The sequence below is a fragment of the Taudactylus pleione genome, unplaced genomic scaffold, assembly GCF_031769625.1.
Source record: "Taudactylus pleione unplaced genomic scaffold, aTauple2 ptg000026l, whole genome shotgun sequence".
In the NCBI taxonomy this organism is placed as follows: domain Eukaryota; kingdom Metazoa; phylum Chordata; class Amphibia; order Anura; family Myobatrachidae; genus Taudactylus; species Taudactylus pleione.
In genome coordinates, this window is record NW_028284428.1 from 21,019,278 (window position 1) to 21,041,188 (window position 21,911).

The window sequence follows — 21,911 nt, forward strand, 5'->3', positions numbered from 1 at the left end:
TCATTAACTGTTGAGAAATACACGTCTGGTAGGGAAAGGGTTACCTGAAATGTATCAAATGACTAGTTTAATTATTATTTCTCTGCCCTGCAGGTAATGTTCTTTCGGCAAACATGAGACATGCTCACCTTCATATCCTGGCAATGGCTTATCTGTACAAGGTGTGACATTGAGTGATTGTTGTTCACTGCCTATGATATCTGTGCAAAGATTGATGGGTGCTGAGTCACCCATTCATAGGTGGCAAATTATAGCTATCACACTGTCAGGATTACACAGACTACAAATGTGGTAATGAGGCAAAACTCTAAACTTCCTTACAAGACCGTAAGTAGGAACTACTGGGCCCTATGGCAAAGTTTTGATGGACCCTCACTTCACCAGCGCCCAGCACATAGTAATACACATCTATTAAGGTCCCAGACATGCACAGCAGGGAGCAGGCTAACTGCATATTGTCAGCCTAAGAAGCTCTGCACTTACATGCTGTTTTCCTGCACATAGCAGGGAGCGTAATATGTAAATTCCAAATTCATTCTGTGATCGTGGCTGGCAGCCTTAACTGAGCAAAGCTGCGCGTTCATGTCAGGGATATAGCACTGATGCTGTATGCTTTGTGCCAGAAGACCCTCATTAATATGGGTTCTCTAGGCTAATATCTATATATGCAATAGTAGGATCCTGAATCTTAATCAGCTCTTTTTGGCAATAGATAACCCTGCAGCTGCAGGGACTGCTAGGCCTATCATTATGCTCCTGTGTCCTTACATAAACTATATTGGAGTCTCTGAAGCAATATATATCTTTTATAGTAAGAATAATGGCTAATATACAATTATTTGCCATTTTGGAAAGTTTGTGGCTGCAGTCCCTCGGAAGCCACACTAACACCCCGCTGGGATGGCTCCATGGGGCCCATTCAGGTATAAATGTGCTGACAAATAAGGTTAATTTTTTGGGTACTGGTTCAGCGCTCACTGACATTATGTAACTGTTACTACAGTAAAATCACTTTGCCATAGAGCATAGTAGGCCCTATGAGAGAACTTGTACTGTAGTTCTCCTGCAATGCTAGATTTACGCTGTAGTGCAGTCACACGCACTGCCAATGTCAGATGTAGTTGAGGTATTTTCTATTTTACTGCGCATGAGTCTAAGTTGCACTGCAACGCATCCCGACTGTGTTCACACAGAGACGCAGTTGCTATTTTGATCAAAATGTATTGAAACTGTAATATGGCATTCCTGGGCGGTGACAGGGAGGTGGCGCACAGTATTGTCTCCAGACCAGGGTGACTTTCCACATACTGTATGTTAAATGCTCTTGTAGGTGATATGACAGAGCATGGGCACCCTGGTCATGAGCCTCTTTCTTTTCCACTTAAGTGTAAATCTACTTGCCCTTGTGTGCCTAATTGGCACAAAGCAAGTAATGCCCCTATTCAGCCCTACAGCTCCACCAGACAATGCAGACTTTTGCAGCCTGCAGACACTCCCAGCTTTGACCAGGAGGTCAAGATTTTGCACTTTGTAGCTTCATAAATGACTGTTATTGCCAGAGGCACTGATATTAGAGTCACACAACCGTTTAAGTACTGTATATGAAATATTAACTGGAAAAATTATGTCAGACCCTGTTTGAAGACTGCAGAACATGGCTCTGGGTGTCCTAAGAATGTCCATGATGAGCAAATTCTTGAAAGATTTAGATCTTCATGTATCAAATTCAAATTACCCTATAGACCAGCTCTGTGTGTGGCACTTTAACGGTCTCAAAATTTATTTGCGGCACCCCTAAGCCAAGAGGTAGATTCTGATCAATTAGTGTCTTCTCAGGCAAATGTAATACTAGCAAAGGTTCTCTTACAATAATAACCTCTTATGTGTGCATATAACATACACATACACAAGGGCAGGGTCACACATAGACACATACATACATACATACACACATACATACATACATAAAGGCAGGGTCACACACACATACATACATACATACATACATTCATACAGGCAGGGTCACACATAGGGGCAGATATATGAAGCTCTGGGAAGTGATAAAGTGGAGAGTGATAAATGACCAACCAATCAGCTCCCAACTGTCATTTTTCAAACACAGCCTGTAACATGACAGTTAGGAACTGATTGGCTGGTCGTTTATTACTCTCCACTTTATAATTTTCCAGAGCTTCATACATCTGCCCCATAGACACATACATACATACATACTCTATACCACCAGAGTATTGTATATACATACATACATAACGGCAGGGTCACACATAGACACATACATACATACTGTACTGTACATAAAGGCAGGGTCACACATAGACACATACATATATACATACTGGACATAAAGACGGTCACACAGAGACACATATATACATACTGTACTGTACATAAAGGCAGGGTCACACAGACACATACATATATACATACTGTACATAAAGACAGGGTCACACATAGACACATACATATATACATACTGTACATAAAGACAGGGTCACACATAGACACATACATACATACTGTACTGTACATAAAGGCAGGGTCACACATAGACACATACATACATATTGTACATAAAGACAGGGTCACACATAGACACATACATATATACATACTGTACATAAAGACAGGGTCACACATAGACACATACATACATACTGTACTGTACATAAAGGCAGGGTCACACATAGACACATACATATATACATACTGTACATAAAGACAGAGTCACACATAGACACATACATATATACATACTGTACATAAAGACAGGGTCACACATAGACACATACATATATACATACTGTACATAAAGGCAGGGTCACACATAGACACATACATACATACTGTACTGTACATAAAGACAGGGTCACACATAGACACATACATATATACATACTGTACATAAAGACAGGGTCACACATAGACACATACATACGTACTGTACATAAAGGCAGGGTCACACATAGACACATACATATATACATACTGTACTGTACATAAAGGCAGGGTCACACATAGACACATACATATATATATACTGTACATAAAGGCAGAGTCACACATAGACACATACATATATATATACTGTACATAAAGGCAGGGTCACACATAGACACATACATATATACATACTGTACATAAAGACAGGGTCACACTTTGACACATACATATATACATACTGTACATAAAGACAGGGTCACACATAGACACATACATACATATATACTGTACTGTACATAAAGGCAGGGTCACACATAGACACATACATACATAAAGGCAGGGTCACACATAGACACATACATACATAAAGGCAGGGTCACACATAGACACATACATACATAAAGGCAGGGTCACACATAGACACATACATACGTACTTACACACATACATATGTGGCTTTGCTGCAGTCGCACTAAAAAGACCATCACAGCGCTCAAGGTCCCGTGAGACTCTACTAGCCCCATCTTTTTTTGACAAAAATTTGTCAACAGTAAGTCGCAATGCGATTAGGACACACCAGCAGCCTGTGCTGATTCATTTGATATGTAATGTAATACATGTATAACTGTGTGAATCTGTACAATGTAGAAGCTTTTTCATTCCAAGTTCCATTGTAGTTCATATGCAGGCTCATGTGCACACAGATATACAAGTGTCGCATATCAAATCAATCAATACAGTCTACTGGTGCATTCTAGTAGCAACGTATTGCGACTTAGGAGGGTATTCAATTTGGAGCGAAAAGTCCGGACTTTTCGTATGCCGGACTTTTCGCTCCACATCGGAGGCTTAACCCCGTATTCAATTTCAGAAGCTGCAGAATCAGGACCCGGCTGAAAGGTAAGTATCGAAAAAATCAGGGATTTTTCAGGAAATGTCCCTGGCACCCCCCTAAAGATGTCCAGACATGGGGGATCACTATGGGTACCCCCGTTTTTGCCTGCTGAAGGGAGTCTGGATTTTTTTAAATAGCCGCGGAAGGTGCATAAATGCGGCTTTAGAAGAAGGGGTGAAGAATAGCACTTAGATAATTTTTTGGGAAAAAATAACTAGTCCCATCAAATTTGGGGTACTTGAAAATGGGTGCAAGCATATTTTCAAGTCCCTAAAGTCATTTTTTTAAATTCTTAAAAAATGCACCTGCCGCTACCACCTGCAATGAAGAAAACACCTGATGCATACTTGGGAACCCCCCTGAATTAATTTAGCTGGTTTAGAAGTTTGTTCTCCCACATTTTTTTTTAACCCCAAAATTAAAGTACATTTTTTGGGGTGTCCTGAGGACTTTTTTTTTATTTTTTGACACAGATTACTTTTAGAGGACTCTCCCAGGGGTGCAGGCTATTTTTTTTAAGCCTGCACCCCTAAACCCCAATTCTGCACTTTTTTTTCACCATATAAAACATGGTGAAAAGTTATCCCCGTTTTTTTACAAAGACTTCGCACTGGCAAAAAGTCTTTGAAATTGAATACGGGGATAATCAAAACAGGCGAAAATTGAATACGGGGAATATCTAAACAGGCATACGTACATACATACCTGTAAAACATAGATACATACATACATATACACACACACACATACATACATATATACAGACAGGGCCACACAGACAGACAGGAAGGGTCACAAAGACACATACATACATACATGTAAAACATAGCTAGATAGATACATACATACATACATACATACAGACAGGGCCATGCAGACAGACAGGAAGGGTGACAAAAACAATACATAGATAGATAGATAGATAGATAGATAGATAGATAGATAGATAGATAGATAGATAGATAGATACATACATACATACATACATACATATATATACATACATACATGTGGAGAAGGGCCCTAGACTTCACACCCTGAATATATGTAATGGGAGGTGCTACCTGTTGAGACTATTGTTGCAGACACAAAAAAAAATTACAAGTACACAACTCCAACATTTCTAATTATTATGGATGAGCGGGTTCTGATTTCAGAAATCCGAACCCCCCGAGACATCCGATCCGAGCCGGGAACCGAGTCAGGCTCGGGTTTTCCCGCCTGGCTCGGAACTGAAATCGAGGCAAAACATCATCATTCCGCTGTCGGATTCTCAAGGGTTTTGGATTCTATAAAGGTTTCGCGATCGCCGCCATTTTTCATTCCGACTGTGGAGTGTGCGTGCAGAGGGAGGGAACTGGGTGCTCTTGGCTAGTGTTGTGAGATACATTACATACTGGGCTGGCTGGCTACTGTGAAGAGGGAGGGAGCTGGGAGCTGTTGCTGACGCTGGCTGGCTACTGTTGTCCATATAGGGGCTGGCTGTTGTCCTGTCCATAGGGGCTGTCTGTCTGGCTGTAGTGCTGTGTTCAGGGGGTGCTCGTCCTTCAGGGGTGCTCTCTTCACCTACCATCAGTGTTAAAAAAATATATATATATACTTTCTGTCTGCGTCCCGTGTTAACCAGCCACACCTATCATCAGTGTATGTAGGTGCTCAGGTGTGCTGTGCTCTTATCAAGGGGCTGCTGCAAAATAATACAAATCATTTTTACAGGGGCTGTCCTGTAGAGGTGCATGGCTCGCTGCCCAAAATACAAATAATTTTTACAGGGACTATCCTGTGTGATGCAGGGGTACGCTGACCAAAATACAAATAATTTTTACAGGGGCCTCCCTGTGTGGTGCAAAAAAACAGGTAAAATCACAGAATTTATTTATTTTTGTTCCGACATTAACCTCAATAACATTACTTTCCACTCATTTCCAGTCTCTTCTGAACACCTCACACCTCACGATATTTTTTTTAGGCCAAAAGGTTGCACCAAGGTAGCTGGACGACTATGCTAAGCGACACAAGTGGGCGGCACAAACACGTGACCCATCTAGGAGTGGCACTGCAGTAGCAGACAGGATGGCAGTTTGAAAAACTAGGCCCCAAAAGGCGCTGAGCGGTGACATCGCGTCACCCATCGACTTCTGCTGCTGGGCACACAGGACGGGACTCAGGGGAGAGATGGGTGCTGTTCGTGGGAAACTTAGATCCCAGGGCCACAGAGGTGATCCTGTTCGGGCTGTTTCTGCAGGCTTCTCCTGCAATTAACGTTAAAATTCCAAAGGACAAGGATGGAAAATCGAAACAATTTGCTTTTGTCAATTTCAAACATGAGGAGTCTGTTCCCTATGGAATGAGTTTGTTAAATAGAATCAAACTCTTTGGGAGGCCGCTGAAAATTAAATTCAGATCAGGAAGCAGCCATGGCTCCGCAGAAGCAAATAGCGCAGCCTACTCACCACAAGGAAATGGCAGTTTTACTGGAAACAGTCCATCAACACATGACCACGGGCATGATGGCAATGGGGAGTTCACGAAATACTCTGAACTTTCCCCTCCTATTCCAAACTATCAGAGATCTTACTCTTCTCCGTACAGTCTTCAAAGACAAGCAATGATGAATAACTTCTATAGGTCGGAAGCCCCTCATGGATCCAGCACAGCAATGATGGCCCAACCCAGTTACTCGCCATCACATTATCCGCCTCAACAAAGTCGGTACAGTCATGAATCTGATCATTCTCCCCCACACTGATATGATTCCTCTTCCAGCCACTGATCCAGTAGAAGCCATAGCTCTCATCCTTATCAAAAGGAGAGTTACCACAGTAGCAGAGACGCATACTACAGAGGAGGTCAGGAGGAGCACTATCATGACACTGATGGCTGGAGTCCAATCCAGAGAAAAGAGAGTAGGTGGCATTCATCTCGCCAGTAATCTGTCACGGACACGTCTACTTTTTACTGGATTTCTGTTTGGCCAGTAGTCTCTCTTCTTTTACTTCTACGCAAATAAAAATCCTTTCCTTGAGCTGTTAGGTGTCCTCTAAAGGACCAGAAAATAAAGCTGCAAAATATTATTCTAGTATTATGGGCAGATGGTTATATTCTCACATTTATTTATTTTTATGGCTCACGTTGTGGGGGTTTTAAACAATGTTGTTTTTGTTTTCTTTGTTTTAATTATTCAATGCAAGAAAATACTTTTTAATAGAAAACTTAATGTAAAGAGAAAAATATACCCTGTTTTAGAAGAACAGCACATGTCCTATTCTCAAGCAAATGAAAAAAGTGATATTACATTAAATCTACAACTACATGCATTAAAGGCATGCTATATGTGAGTTGAAAGGGCCTCTCCAGTTCCTAGTGAATGGATGTGCTGAATGTAGGTTCCACCCATACATTCACTACCTGTATTGTGCATAGGTATTTGATCCACCTTAGTGCTTACACAGTATGAGCGATCTAATCCAAATATCTGCCCAAATCACTAATCAAAGGACAGCAGTCGGTGAAATGCTGACCTCAGATGGCTGAATATCATACATGGGGGTATGTGTGTTGGGTCTTGGCGGGAGAGAGGAGGTGGACTGAGATAAAATACTGGCCAGTCGGTATTTGTATGAGCAGACATGGCAGCCCCTGTAAAAAATAATTTGTAAGGGCGTACCGCTACAGCAGACTGGGCAGCCCCTGTAAAAATTATTTGTATGAGTGTACCCCTACAGCAGACAGGGCAGCCCCTGTAAAAATAATTTGTATGAGCGAACTCCTACAGCAGACAGGGCAGCCCCTGGACAACACAGCACTACAGCCAGCCAGCCCCTATGGACAGGACAACATCCAGCCCCTATATGGACAAGGACAACAGTAGCCAGCCAGCCCCTATGTATTGTATATGGACAACAGTAGACAGTCAGCCAGCCAGCCCCTATGGTCAGCGCCAGCAACAGCTCCCTCTCTCCTTCTTCACAGTAGTCAGCCAGCAGTACTTTATTATTTTTTATTTTTATAACAGTCTAACACACTGAGCTCCCAGCTCCCTCCTAAGTCTGCACACTCCACAGCTGGAATGAAAAATGGCGGCGATCACGGGACCTTTATAGAATCCAAAACCCGCACGAATCCGACAGCGGGATGATGACGTTTTGCCTCGATTTCAGATCCGAGCCAGGCCGGAAAACCTGAGCCTGACTCGGTTCCCAGCTCGGATCGGGGGGGCTCAGAGGGGTCCAGATTTTGGAAATCCAAACCCACTCACCCTTAATTTTAATTAATTTGGATTTAATTGTATCATTGGGCTGGTACTTGTGGTCCTGAAAATTTTAAGTTTGCTGATTCCTGAATATCCTATATTCTATATACAAGATTGAGTTCATTACTGGACATTTCATAACACAAACAAACTCAGGTCTCTCGATGTCTATTACATAGTTACAAGTTTACATGTCAGATTGATTCTGTATTTCACTATAAGCTATAAAAGATATTCTGTAGGGTATACTTTTTTAGATAAAATAAATACTATTAATAGTTTTATGCTCATTTATCTTCATATGACATATTGTAGGAATTCAGTTCAGCACAACAGATGCAATGTGCCATTCTGGAATGGCACACCACACCTGGTGGCATCGCATGTTTTTCCTTTCACCGATAGAGGTGCAAGGAAAAACTTGCAATGTTGAACTTACTGTATATGTCCAATATGTGTGTAGCCGGGCATTGCGGCGATAATTCCCCCATTGTGAATTAGTGCCCTGATTGATGGAAATCTATTGCAATGTACTACTGTTACTCCTATTGTTAAATGTATGAATATTTAGATTTTTTTAAGACAACAAGTAAATAAAGTAATAAATTAAGGACTATATCTGTCTTGTTTGATGTATTTTCCCAGGCTTTATTAGAAAAAAAGAATGTACTGTATCTATTTTTGGAAGGCAGTTTTTTTCCTCTTAAAACTGGGAGATAATCTTATATTTCACATGTTTACTCTGTAACAGTTTGTGTTTTAAGTTTTACATTTAATTTATTTTTACCTGTAAGTACTGTATTTAATAAAGTATTTTGTTGCATCTTTGATATTCTGTATTAATTCTAATATTCTTAGAAATAAATTATTGCATAACTGTGTCAATGACTTGCCTGCTGGAGAGTTGTGAGTTAATTTGCTTGATTGTAATGGGGTAGATCACATGTTTGTGATAAATGTATTGTGACAAGCCTGAGAGCTTTACTGAGTACTGTATTCATTTGTAATTTAATCTCTCTAATGACATAATGTAGCATAAATATAGAGCATGTGGGATGTGTAAGAAATAAGGACCTCAGATAGTGATTAACCCTTGACAGCCACACATCAGTTAAACTTATGACTGCTATGTGTGTCTACACTGTAAATTAAACACAATTTTATTTAATATTAATATTTGACATTGATATTGTTTCACTACCAATCTTCTAAAATCTTATTCTGGGTACACACTTAACGGTGCGTACCCAGCCGATGTTTCGTGTTTTTTTTGGTGCAACAGCGATTTTAGTTTTTTTTGTGAGTTTTGGGTAATCGCAACTGTAATAGAGTGTGAGAACAGGCTTTTGCACATTTTTTGCTATTTCCACCAAATCGCAAATTTCCAACTTGCATCCAGATGTTTTCCCATTCTAAACTTACAACTCTTCAAATGTAATAGGTTGCGATTTTCAAAAATCGCAACCCAAACTTGACTAAAATTCGCCAGAACTTTAGACCAGGCTTAGATAGTCAAGTTTAATGACACCCCCACCCCCCCAAAAAAGTGGCTAATTAACCCATGTGACGTCCATAAAACATCATCACATGCCTATATAAACCACACCTACAGCCATTGCACCTGTGAGGGTTGGAGATATAGAGATTGTACAGTCTTCATTGGAGGAGGGCGCAGGAGCATCACCAGATCCAGGTCCCTATTCTGCTTCATGCCAGGCGAGGTTATCGACTAAGGATGGACCCAGGCTCCCTCTCAGATCATGAGGTGGTTTAGTTATTTAGATTGAACCGTACAAACCTCATGACCCTATATGAGCAGGTGAGAGATGATTTGGAACCTTTGGCTTGTAGCAACTATGCAGTGCCTGGGCTGCATAAATTAATGTGTGCCCTGCATTTTTTAGGCACTGGCTCATTTCAGTCAGTGGGCACTAGAGTGCTGGGGATTACACAAACCACTTTCTCATCATTTATCTCAAGTGTTATCTTCCTTTAAGAAGTTGTGGCGAACATACAGTCAGGTGCATAAATATTGGGACATTGACAGAATTTTCATATTTTGGCCTCTATTCACCACCACAATGGCTTTGAAATGAAACAAACAAGATGTGCTTTAACTGCAGACTTTCAGATTTAATTTGAGGGTAATTACATCGAAATCAGGTGAACAGTGTAGGAATTACAACGGTTTCTATATGTGCCTCCCACTTCTTATTTTGTGATATTGCGTGACACACTCTCCCTAGTTGTGATGTGTATCTTTCAATATCCATGTTACATTTATTTTATTATATAGTGCTATTTGACATTGTATTATTGTTTGATTTGGGTTCTACTTCATATCGATGTTTGTCACATCGATTACAATCTAAACATATCATTTGATATATTGTTGCTCATTATTAAGGGCCTGTTCTCTTATTTATGGTGCAAGTTCATTCATTTATGTTCACATGTAGTCAGGGCTGGCATCAGAAATTGTGGGGCCCAGGACTGACAAAATAAACAGGGCACCCCACCGTGTTTTTGTCTCTCCAGTCCCAGCAGTCCCCACACTTACCTGGTTATTGTTGTTGTGAGACCTACTCCCCATGCAACGCGGTTCCTCTCTTTAAGGGGAGCAGTGTGATAGACGGGGATCTGGGCGGGCGGGTGGGCAGTGGGATTGCAGGGGTAAATGCAGGTTTTGCAATATATATAATATATATCTGCAAGTAATACCGTCTCAGCACCAAAAATGACAAAATCCTGCTCTGGTGCCCTCCTGAATATATCAATACACTATTGGCGAAACAGCGCCACTCATAGGTATAGTACTATCATGTAAGACTTCAAATGACATATAGTGTCTGTGTTCACCGTTTCAGTCCATCTGGACTTTTATTAAGAACATTCTTGCAAAAAGTCCAGATGGACTGAAACTTTGGACAAAGACACTGTTCGTCGTTTGAATTCTTGCATTTAAGTACCCATGAGTGACGCCGTTTCTCCAATACTGTATATATACATATATATGCACACACTAATATGTGTGTGTGTGTGTATGTATGTATACACACACATGTAAATATATATATTTTTTAGAGATATGTACTGGATATATAAAACACTAACAGAAGATTCATACGCACACACAAGATACACGCACACACACATACACACAAGACTCACACACACGATTCCCCCAACATGTGCTACACACAGCCTAATGCATCAATTTATATAGGTGAAGCGGGGGCCTTACCTGCAGCTGGAGACAGAGTGCAGTGGCTGATCAAGCACTCAAACAACCCACGTAAGCTGCCTGGGAGGAGATGTGCGCTGCCGCATCAGATCTCCCCTACATTTTGCCATCTCCGTGGCTATGAGGAGCTGCCACGCATGCGCAGCAGCTCCCTTCACTGACAGCCTGTTAGGAATTCCAGTGAGACGGAGACAAGAATCTCACAAGAAAAAAAAAAAATACACACGTTTAGCGGCTGCAATGGACTGGCGGGCAGGAGGGGGTTTCTACATACTGAAACTCCCCTGCCTTCGCTACTGGGATTGTGGACGGGCCCCCTCTCTGTCCGGGCCCGGGACTCCAGTCCCGGCAGTCCCCCCCTGATGGCGGCCCAGCATGTAGTGCCTTGTGACACACTGGAACTATTTTTTGATCTCTTACTTAGTAGGTTATTTTGATGATAGCGATCTTTCAGTTTATCAAACAGTAATATGCCTTTTTTTAGGTATGTCTCTATTTGCTATGCCGGTCTATTGTGTTATGTGTCTTCTTTGTGAAAGTGTTTGTGTATTAGTTTGTTTATATGCTATTATGTGTGCATAGTGACATCTATCATCTTTGCTGACATTGCCACAATTATCATATGCGGTTGGTAGATGACCCATGCATTGTTGTTATTATGTTTTCACTGATTGGTGACTGGGTTTCACGTGGTCTGGTCTCTCCGTGACGCCGATGCAGGTGCCTCTTGTGATGTCACATTTATGCGCAGGATGCCACATGCATTTGGTAACACAGACGTTCCAGAGGGGGTATATAGGTGAGTAGATCTATTTGTATATGCCCTGAGGAAAATGTTTGCATAAAACATTGAAACGTCGGTCATACAGTCAGGTGCATAAATATTGGGACATTGACATAATTTTCATATTTTGGCCTCTCTTCACCACCACAATGGCTTTGAAATGAAACAAACAAAATGTGCTTTAACTGCAGACTTTCAGATTTAATTTGAGGGTAATTACATCGAAATCAGGTGAACAGTGTAGGAATTACAATGGTTTCTATATGTGCCTCCCACTTTTTAAGGGGCCAAAAGTAATGGGACTATCAACTCAAAAGCTATTTCATGGACAGGTGTGGGCTATACCCTCATTATTTCATTATCAATTAAGCAGGTAAAAGGTCTGGAGTTGATTCTAGGTGTGACATTTGCATTTGGAATCAGTTGTTGTCGACTCTCAATATGAGATCCAAAGAGCTGTCACTATCAGTGAAGCAAGCCATCATTACGCTGAAAAGTCAAAACAGAGAGATAGCAAAAACATTAGGTGTGGCCAAATCAACTGTTTGGAACATTCTTAAAAAGAAAGAATGCACCGGAGAGCTCAGCAACACCAAAAGACCTGGAAGACCACGGAAAACAACTGTGGTGGATGACAGAAGAATTATTTCCCTGGTGAAGAAAAACCCCTTCACAACAGTTAGCCAAATCAAGAACACTCTCCAGGAGGTAGGTGTATATGTGTCAAAGTCAACAATCAAGAGAAGACTTCACAAGAGTGAATATAGAGGGTTCACCACAAGATGTAAACCATTGGTGAGCCTCAAAAAACAGGAATACCAGATTAGAGTTTGCCAAAAAACATCTAAAAAAGCCATTACAGTTCTGGAACAACATCCTATGGACAGATGATACAAAGATCAACTTGTACCAGAGTGATGGGAAGAAAAGAGTATGGAGAAGGAAAGGAACTGCTCATGATCCAAAACATACCACCTCATCAGTGAAACATGGTGGTGGTAGTGTCATGGCGTGGGCATGTATGGCTGCCAATGAAACTGGTTCCCTTGTATTTATTGATGATGTGACTGCTGACAAAAGCAGCAGAATGAATTCTGAAGTGTTTGGGGCAATATTATATGCTCATATTCAGTCAAATGCTTCAGAACTCATTGGACAGCGCTTCACAGTGCAGATGGACAATGACCTGAAGCATACTGCAAAGCAACCAAAGAGTTTTTTAAGGCTAAAAAAGGGGAATGTTATCAATGGCCAAGTCAATCCCTTGACCTGAATCTGATTGAGTATGCATTTCACTTAATGAAGACAAAACTGATGGGAAAATGCCCCAAGAACAAGCAGGAACTGAAGACATTTGCAGTAGAGGCCTGGCAGAGCATCACCAGGGATGAAACCCAGCGTCTGGTGATGTCTATGCGTTCCAGACTTCAGGCTGTAATTGCCTGCAAAGGATTTGCAACAAAGTATTAAAAAGTGAAAGTTAGATTTAGGATTGTTTAGTTTGTCCCATTACTTTTGGCCCCTTAAAAAGTGGGAGGCACATATAGAAACCGTTCTAATTCCTTCACCGTTCACCTGATTTGGATGTAATTACCCTCAAATTAAATCTGAAAGTCTGCAGTTAAAGCACATCTTGTTTGTTTCATTTCAAAGCCATTGTGGTGGTGAATAGAGGCCAAAATATGAAAATTCTGTCAATGTCCCAATATTTATGCACCTGACTGTACCTGGTGTCCTGTGATATTATTGCAATGAGTGCCGCCCTACTTCTGATGCTATATTATATATATATATATATATATAAATATATATATCACAAAAGTTCCATAGCAAGACAAACATTGAAACGTCCAGGTTGGGACTATTTTATAAATTTGGCACCCCTAAAAACTGACTTATTTATACGAACATATTTTATGTATATTTCTCTGCGGTCTTTTATACCAAGATGATGGGAAATTCAAGTTTTCTAAAGATGTTTTTGATATATTTCTATTTATATTATATGGGTTATTAAATGTTTTTTTCTTGAGAGAAGCCATTTGTGATCATTTGACAACAGATATATGTACTATGTGATAGAAGAACTAGTAAAGTGGTCAATGGCAGGTACATTTGTCGTAGGTTTTTGGCTTATGTGTTCTAAAAAACCCCAGGAGAAGTCTGTTTTGTAATCAGACCAGAGTATCTGCTTTTGGAAAAGCCAGTTTGGGTCCTGGGGGTGTGGATGTGAGCAGAGGGATGGCTCCATCCACAGGCCATTCCAGGTTTTTCATTAGCGCTTGCAGCTGGAAATGGCTAATATAAGCATGGTTTGTTTGTGGCTGAGTGTCTCACACCTGAGAGAGCAGGCAGACTAGCCTGTTCAGAGACACTTGGTGATAATCCTTGTAAGTACTGTGCACGTGTTTTATTGATGGTGAGAGCAATAGGCCCTACCATTATTATAGAGAGGGAATCTGCTGTGTAGCTAGTGCCCAGCCGGGCTAGGACTTATGTTTATGCTTTGTTTATGTTTATATTCATTTGGCACAATAAAGAACCCCAGACTTGTATCCTGTTTCTATGGCTGCTGTGTGTGTAAAGAGGAAATCCATATACCCCAGGAGAGGGACCCCTAACCCGACTGTGTCACATTTGGTGGAGAATGCGGGCAATCACACACTGCAATTGAAGCAAGGAAAAATTTTCGTTTAAAATTTAAAAGGGACAGACACCAATTCATCAGTGTGGATATAAAGTTGTGTCCTTTGAAGTCCATACAGGTGGCGTCCGCAGATGCTTAGGGAAGCCAGATTCTGCTTTCAACCTACACCCTAGGACAAAATGGAGGACATTGTTAAAGCCTTGTTCCAAGCTACGGCAGCTCAGCAGGAAGCTACCAGGGCTCAGCACGAAACTAACAAAATTCAGCAAGAAGCTACTAGGGCTCACCAGGACGCAAGCCAGGTGCAACTATTGGCTTTGGAGACAGCCCAGAGGCAACAACAAGTCACCCTCGAGGAAACCCACCAGGCCATAGCGGAAAACAGCCAGGCCATAAAAGAGGTGATACAACAGCTTACAGTGCGGTCTGGAGATGCTTCCCCTGCTCTTCTAACTAACATTCACACCATATGGACCAGTCACTTTCTGCAAAAGATGACCCAGAGTGATGATGTGGAGGCGTACCTTACAGCCTTTGAAAGTACCAATGAAAGAGAGGAGTGGCCTAAAGAGCAGTGGGCAAGTCTTGTGACACCCTTCCTGTCTGGGGCCTACTATGATTTATGCCTGGATGATGCCAAGGACTATGCAAAGTTAAAATGGGAGATCCTAACCCGCTTGGGAGTCACCTCATTTGTTCGGCCCAACAAGTCTACCGCTGGGAGTTCCAAATGGAAAAACCTCCATTCTCAGATGCATGACCTCATCCATCTAACCACAAAATGGCTGCAGCCCGAGACACTGACAGGACCACAGATTGTGGAGAGAGTCATGATGAACCGGTATCTGCGATCGCTACCTGCGTCTCTGCACAAGTGGGTGAGCCATGCAGACCCTAAGTCCGCAGACCAGCTAGTTGAACTGGTGGAGAGGTACGTGGCGGCTGAGGAGCTGATGAGTGTGCCCCACCGAGCCATGGCAAATGTACCTGCTATAGATCCAGCGATGGGGGCAAACCTCACGGAATGATCCTTCTTTTGGCAGGTAAGTGCTACTAATGGCATCATCAAGCAGACACTTCCTGTCAAAATGCTGTATATTGCTTTGATCGTCCAGCACTTTCATCCTACTGATCCCGGAGCTCCATGGGGTCCCATGTAGTGAACCGTGTCATTCCTTTGCAAATGACTCATGTCTCTATCTTCTTAGCAAAAGACTCCTAAGTTCCATCTTGACTGTAGAAAACATCAGCAGTGGAGAAGAAGGCCAGCCATTTAACTCTCAGCATCAGGGTGGAGACCAAACAGCGGTCAAAGAAAGATTCCGGCTAAATTGGTGTACTTTACAGCTGCATTACGACGCTATATTACATTGTTTGGCATTATATTTACCTAATGTTATCTGACATAGCATTTTGTCCCTATGTAAAATGTTGATGTATCACTGTTATGAAATGTTATCTGCTGCATTTTAGCTTTATATTTAACATTGTTATATATGTTATACACTTTTTTACTGTATGACACAGTATAATGTGCTTATATTTCCGTCGTGCATTGTCTATATTATTTGTACATTGCCGCAGTATTGTATTAATATTAAATTGTTCTGTAATAGTTATATGTTGTTCACTGAAGCATTTTTGCCTCTGTATATAGCATTGTTACATATTAAGTTAATACACTGTTATCTTATGCAAAAATAGTGTTCAGTAAAATTATGTATTGTGTTTATACATTGTTGGGTTGGAGTAAAGGGTCCTGATTCACTGATTGCCTCGAAAATGGTTTAAATTATAAATGGTGTTTCCTGACTAGCTGAGCCTCAGTGTTTACAGATTGAGGCTTACCAAATAGAAGAAACATTGCAAATGTACCTGCTATAGATCCAGCGATGGGGCAAAATTCACGGAATGATCCTTCTTCTGGCAGGTAAGTGCTACTAATGGACGTCATCAAGCAGACACTTCCTGCCAAAATGCTGTATATTGCTTTGATCGTCCAGCACTTTCATCCTACTGATCCCGGAGCTCCATGGGGTCCCATGTAGTGAACCGTGTCATTCCTTTGCAAATGACTGATGTCTCTATCTTCTTAGCAAAAGACTCCTACGTTCCATCTTGACTGTAGACAACATCAGCAGTGGAGAAGAAGGCCAGCCATTTAACTCTCAGCATCAGGGTGGAGACCAAACAGCGGTCAAAGAAAGATTCCGGCTAAATTGGTGTACTTTACGGCTGCATTACGATGCTATATTACATTGTTTGGCATCATATTTACCTAATGTTATCTGACATAGCATTTTGTCCCTATGTAAAATGTTCATGTATCACTGTTATGAAATGTTATCTGCTGCATTTTAGCTTTATGTTTAACATTGTTATATGTTATACACTTTTTACTGTATGACAAAGTATAATGTGCTTATATTACCGTCGTGCATTGTCTATATTATTTGTACATTGCCGCAGTATTGTTTTAATATTAAATTGTTATGTAATAGTTATATGTTGTTCACTGAAGCATTTTTGCCTCTGTATATAGCATTGTTACATATTAAGTTAATACACTGTTATCTTATGCAAAAATAGTGTTCAGTAAAATTATGTATTGTGTTTATACATTGTTGGGTTGGAGTAAAGGGTCCTGATTCACTGATTGCCTGGAAAATGTTTTAAATTAAAAATGGTGTTTCCTGACTAGCTGAGCCTCAGTGTTTACAGATTGAGGCTTACCAAATAGAAGAAACATTGCAAATGTACCGGCTATTGATCAAGCGATGGGGCAAACCTCACGGAATGATCCTTCTTCTGGCAGGTAAGTGCTACTAATGGACGTCATCAAGCAGACACTTCCTGCCAAAATGCTGTATATTGCTTTGATCATCCAGCACTATCATCCTACTGATCCCGAAGCTCCATAGGGTCCACGTAGTGAACCGTGTCATTCCTTTGCAAATGACTCATGTCTCTATCTTCTTAGCAAAAGACTCCTAAGTTCCCTCTTGACTGTAGACAACATCATCAGTGGAGAAGAAGGCCAGCCATTTAACTCTCAGTATCATGGTGGAGACGAAAGAGCGGTCAAAGAAAGATTCCGGCTAAATTGGTGTACTTTACCGTTGCATTACGACGCTTTATTACATTGTTTGGCATCATATTTACCTAATGTTATCTGACATAGCATTTTGTCCTATATTAAATGTTCATGTATCACTGTTATGAAATGTTATCTGCTGCATTTTAGCTTTATGTTTAACATTGTTATATATGTTATACACTTTTTACTGTATGACACAGTATAATGTACTTATATTACCGTCGTGCATTGTCTATATTATTTGTACATTGCCGCAGTATTGTTTTAATATTAAATTGTTATGTAATAGTTATATGTTGTTCACTGAAGCATATTTGCCTCTGTATATAGCATTGTTACATATTAAGTTAATACACTGTTATCTTATGCAAAAATAGTGTTCAATAAAATTATGTATTGTGTTTATACATTGTTGAGTTGGAGTAAAGTGTCCTGATTCACTGATTGGCTCGAAAATGGTTTAAATTAAAAATGGTGTTTCCCGACTATCTGAGCCTCAGTCTTTACAGAGTGAGGCTTACCAAAAAGAAGAAACAGTGCAAATGTACCTGCTATAGATCCAGCGATGGGGGCAAACCTCACGGAATGATCCTTCATCTGGCATGTAAGTGCTACTAATGGACGTCATCAAGCAGACACTTCCTGCCAAAATTCTGTATATTGCTTTGATCGTCCAGCACTTTCATCCTACTGATCCCGGAGCTCCATGGGGTCCCATGTAGTGAACCGTGTCATTTCTTTGCAAATGACTCATGTCTCTATCTTCTTAGCAAAAGACTCCTACGTTCCATCTTGACCATAGACAACATCAGCAGTGGAGAAGAAGGCCAGCCATTTAACTCTCAGCATCAGGGTGGAGACCAAACAGCGGTCAAAGAAAGATTCTGGCTAAATTGGTGTACTTTACCGCTGTATTACGACGCTTTATTACATTGTTTGGCATCATATTTACCTAATATTATCTGACATAGCATTTTGTCCTATATTAAATGTTCATGTATCACTGTTATGAAATGTTATCTGCTGCATTTTAGCTTTATGTTTAACATTGTTATATGTTATACACTTTTTACTGTATGACACAGTATAATGTGCTTATATTACTGTCGTGCATTGTCTATATTATTTCTACATTGCCGCAGTATTGTTCTAATATTAAATTGTTATGTAATAGTTATATGTTGTTCACTGAAGCATTTTTCCCTCTGAATATAGCATTGTTACATATTAAGTTAAAACACTGTTATCTTATGCAAAAATAGTGTTCACTAAAATTATGTATTGTGTTTATACATTGTTGGGTTGGAGTAAAGGGTCCTGATTTCCAGATTGGCTCTAAAATGGCTTAAATTTAAAATGGTGTTTCCTGACTAGCTGAGCCTCCATCTTTACAGATAGAGTCTTTCCAAAAAAGAGAAACACTGCAAACGCACCTGCTATAGATCCAGCAATGGGGGCAAACCTCACGGAATGTTCATTCTTCTGACAGGTAAGTGCTACTAATGGACGTCATCAAGCAGACACTTCCTGCCAAAATGCTGTATATTGCTTTGATCGTCCAGCACTTTCATCCTACTGATCCCGGAGCTCCATGGGGTCCCATGTAGTGAACCATGTCATTCCTTTGCAAATGACTCATGTCTCTATCTTCTTAGCAAAAGACTCCTAAGTTCCCTCTTGACTGTAGACAACATCAGCAGTGGAGAAGAAGGCCAGCCATTTAACTCTCAGCATCAGGGTGGAGACCAAACAGCGGTCAAAGAAAGATTCCGGCTAAATTGGTGTACTTTACAGCTGCATTACGACGCCAGATTACATTGTTTGGCATTATATTTACCTAATGTTATCTGACATAGCATTTTGTCCCTATTTAAAATGTTATTGTATCACTGTTATGAAATGTTATCTGCTGCATTTTAGCTTTATATTTAACATTGTTATATATGTTATATACTTTTTTACTGTATGACACAGTATAATGTGCTTATATTACCGTCGTGCATTGTCTATATTATTTGTACATTGCCGCAGTATTGTATTAATATCAAATTGTTATGTAAAAGTTAAATGTTGTTCACTGAAGCATTTTTGCCTCTGTATATAGCATTGTTACATATTAAGTTAATACTCTGTTATCTTATGCAAAAATAGTGTTCAGCAAAATTATGTATTGTGTTTATACATTGTTGGGTTGGAGTAAAGGGTCCTGATTCACTGATTGCCTCGAAAATGGTTTAAATTAAAAATGGTGTTTCCCGACTAGCTGAGCCTCAGTGTTTACAGATTGAGGCTTACCAAATAGATGAAACATTGCAAATGTACCTGCTATAGAACCAGCGATGGGGGCAAACCTCACGGAATGTTCATTCTTCTGACAGGTAAGTGCTACTAATGGACGTCATCAAGCAGACACTTCCTGCCAAAATGCTGTATATTGCTTTGATCATCCAGCACTATCATCCTCCTGATCCCGAAGCTCGATAGGGTCTACGTAGTGAACCGTGTCATTCCTTTGCAAATGACTCATGTCTCTATCTTCTTAGCAAAAGACTCCTACGTTCCATCTTGACTGTAGACAACATCAGCAGTGGAGAAGAAGGCCAGCCATTTAACTCTCAGCATCAGGATGGAGACCATACAGCTGTCAAAGAAAGATTCCGGCTAAATTGGTGTACTTTACCGCTGCATTATGACGCTTTATTACATTGTTTGGCATCATATTTACCTAATGTTATCTGACATAGCATTTTGTCCTATATTAAATGTTCATGTATCACTGTTATGAAATGTTATCTGCTGCATTTTAGCTTTATGTTTAACATTGTTATATGTTATACACTTTTTAATGTATGACACAGTATAATGTGCTTATATTACCGTCGTGCATTGTCTATATTATTTCTACATTGCCGCAGTATTGTTTTAATATTAAATTGTTATGTAATAGTTATATGTTGTTCGCTGAAGTATTTTTGCCTCTGTATATAGCATTGTTACATATAAAGTTAAAACTCTGTTATCTTATGCAAAAATAGTGTTCAGTAAAATTATGTATTGTGTTTATACATTGTTGGGTTGGAGTAAAGTGTCCTGATTCACTGATTGGCTCGAAAATGGTTTAAATTAAAAATGGTGTTTCCCGACTATCTGAGCCTCAGTCTTTACATAGTGAGGCTTACCAAAAAGAAGAAACAGTGCAAATGTACCTGCTATAGATCCAGCGATGGGGGCAAACCTCACGGAATGATCCTTCATCTGGCAGGTAAGTGCTACTAATGGACGTCATCAAGCAGACACTTCCTGCCAAAATTCTGTATATTGCTTTGATCGTCCAGCACTTTCATCCTACTGATCCCGGAGCTCCATGGGGTCCCATGTAGTGAACCGTGTCATTTCTTTGCAAATGACTCATGTCTCTATCTTCTTAGCAAAAGACTCCTACGTTCCATCTTGACCATAGACAACATCAGCAGTGGAGAAGAAGGCCAGCCATTTAACTCTCAGCATCAGGGTGGAGACCAAACAGCGGTCAAAGAAAGATTCTGGCTAAATTGGTGTACTTTACCGCTGTATTACGACGCTTTATTACATTGTTTGGCATCATATTTACCTAATATTATCTGACATAGCATTTTGTCCTATATTAAATGTTCATGTATCACTGTTATGAAATGTTATCTGCTGCATTTTAGCTTTATGTTTAACATTGTTATATGTTATACACTTTTTACTGTATGACACAGTATAATGTGCTTATATTACTGTCGTGCATTGTCTATATTATTTCTACATTGCCGCAGTATTGTTCTAATATTAAATTGTTATGTAATAGTTATATGTTGTTCACTGAAGCATTTTTCCCTCTGAATATAGCATTGTTACATATTAAGTTAAAACACTGTTATCTTATGCAAAAATAGTGTTCACTAAAATTATGTATTGTGTTTATACATTGTTGGGTTGGAGTAAAGGGTCCTGATTTCCAGATTGGCTCTAAAATGGCTTAAATTTAAAATGGTGTTTCCTGACTA

At 40.2% G+C, this 21,911-nt stretch overlaps 1 pseudogene; it reads left to right on the top strand.

Moving 5' to 3' along the window:
* Positions 1–1,654: 1,654 nt before the first annotated feature.
* Positions 1,655–6,788, top strand: LOC148539254 (RNA-binding protein 7 pseudogene; annotated as a pseudogene).
* The last annotated feature ends 15,123 nt before the right edge of the window (positions 6,789–21,911 follow it).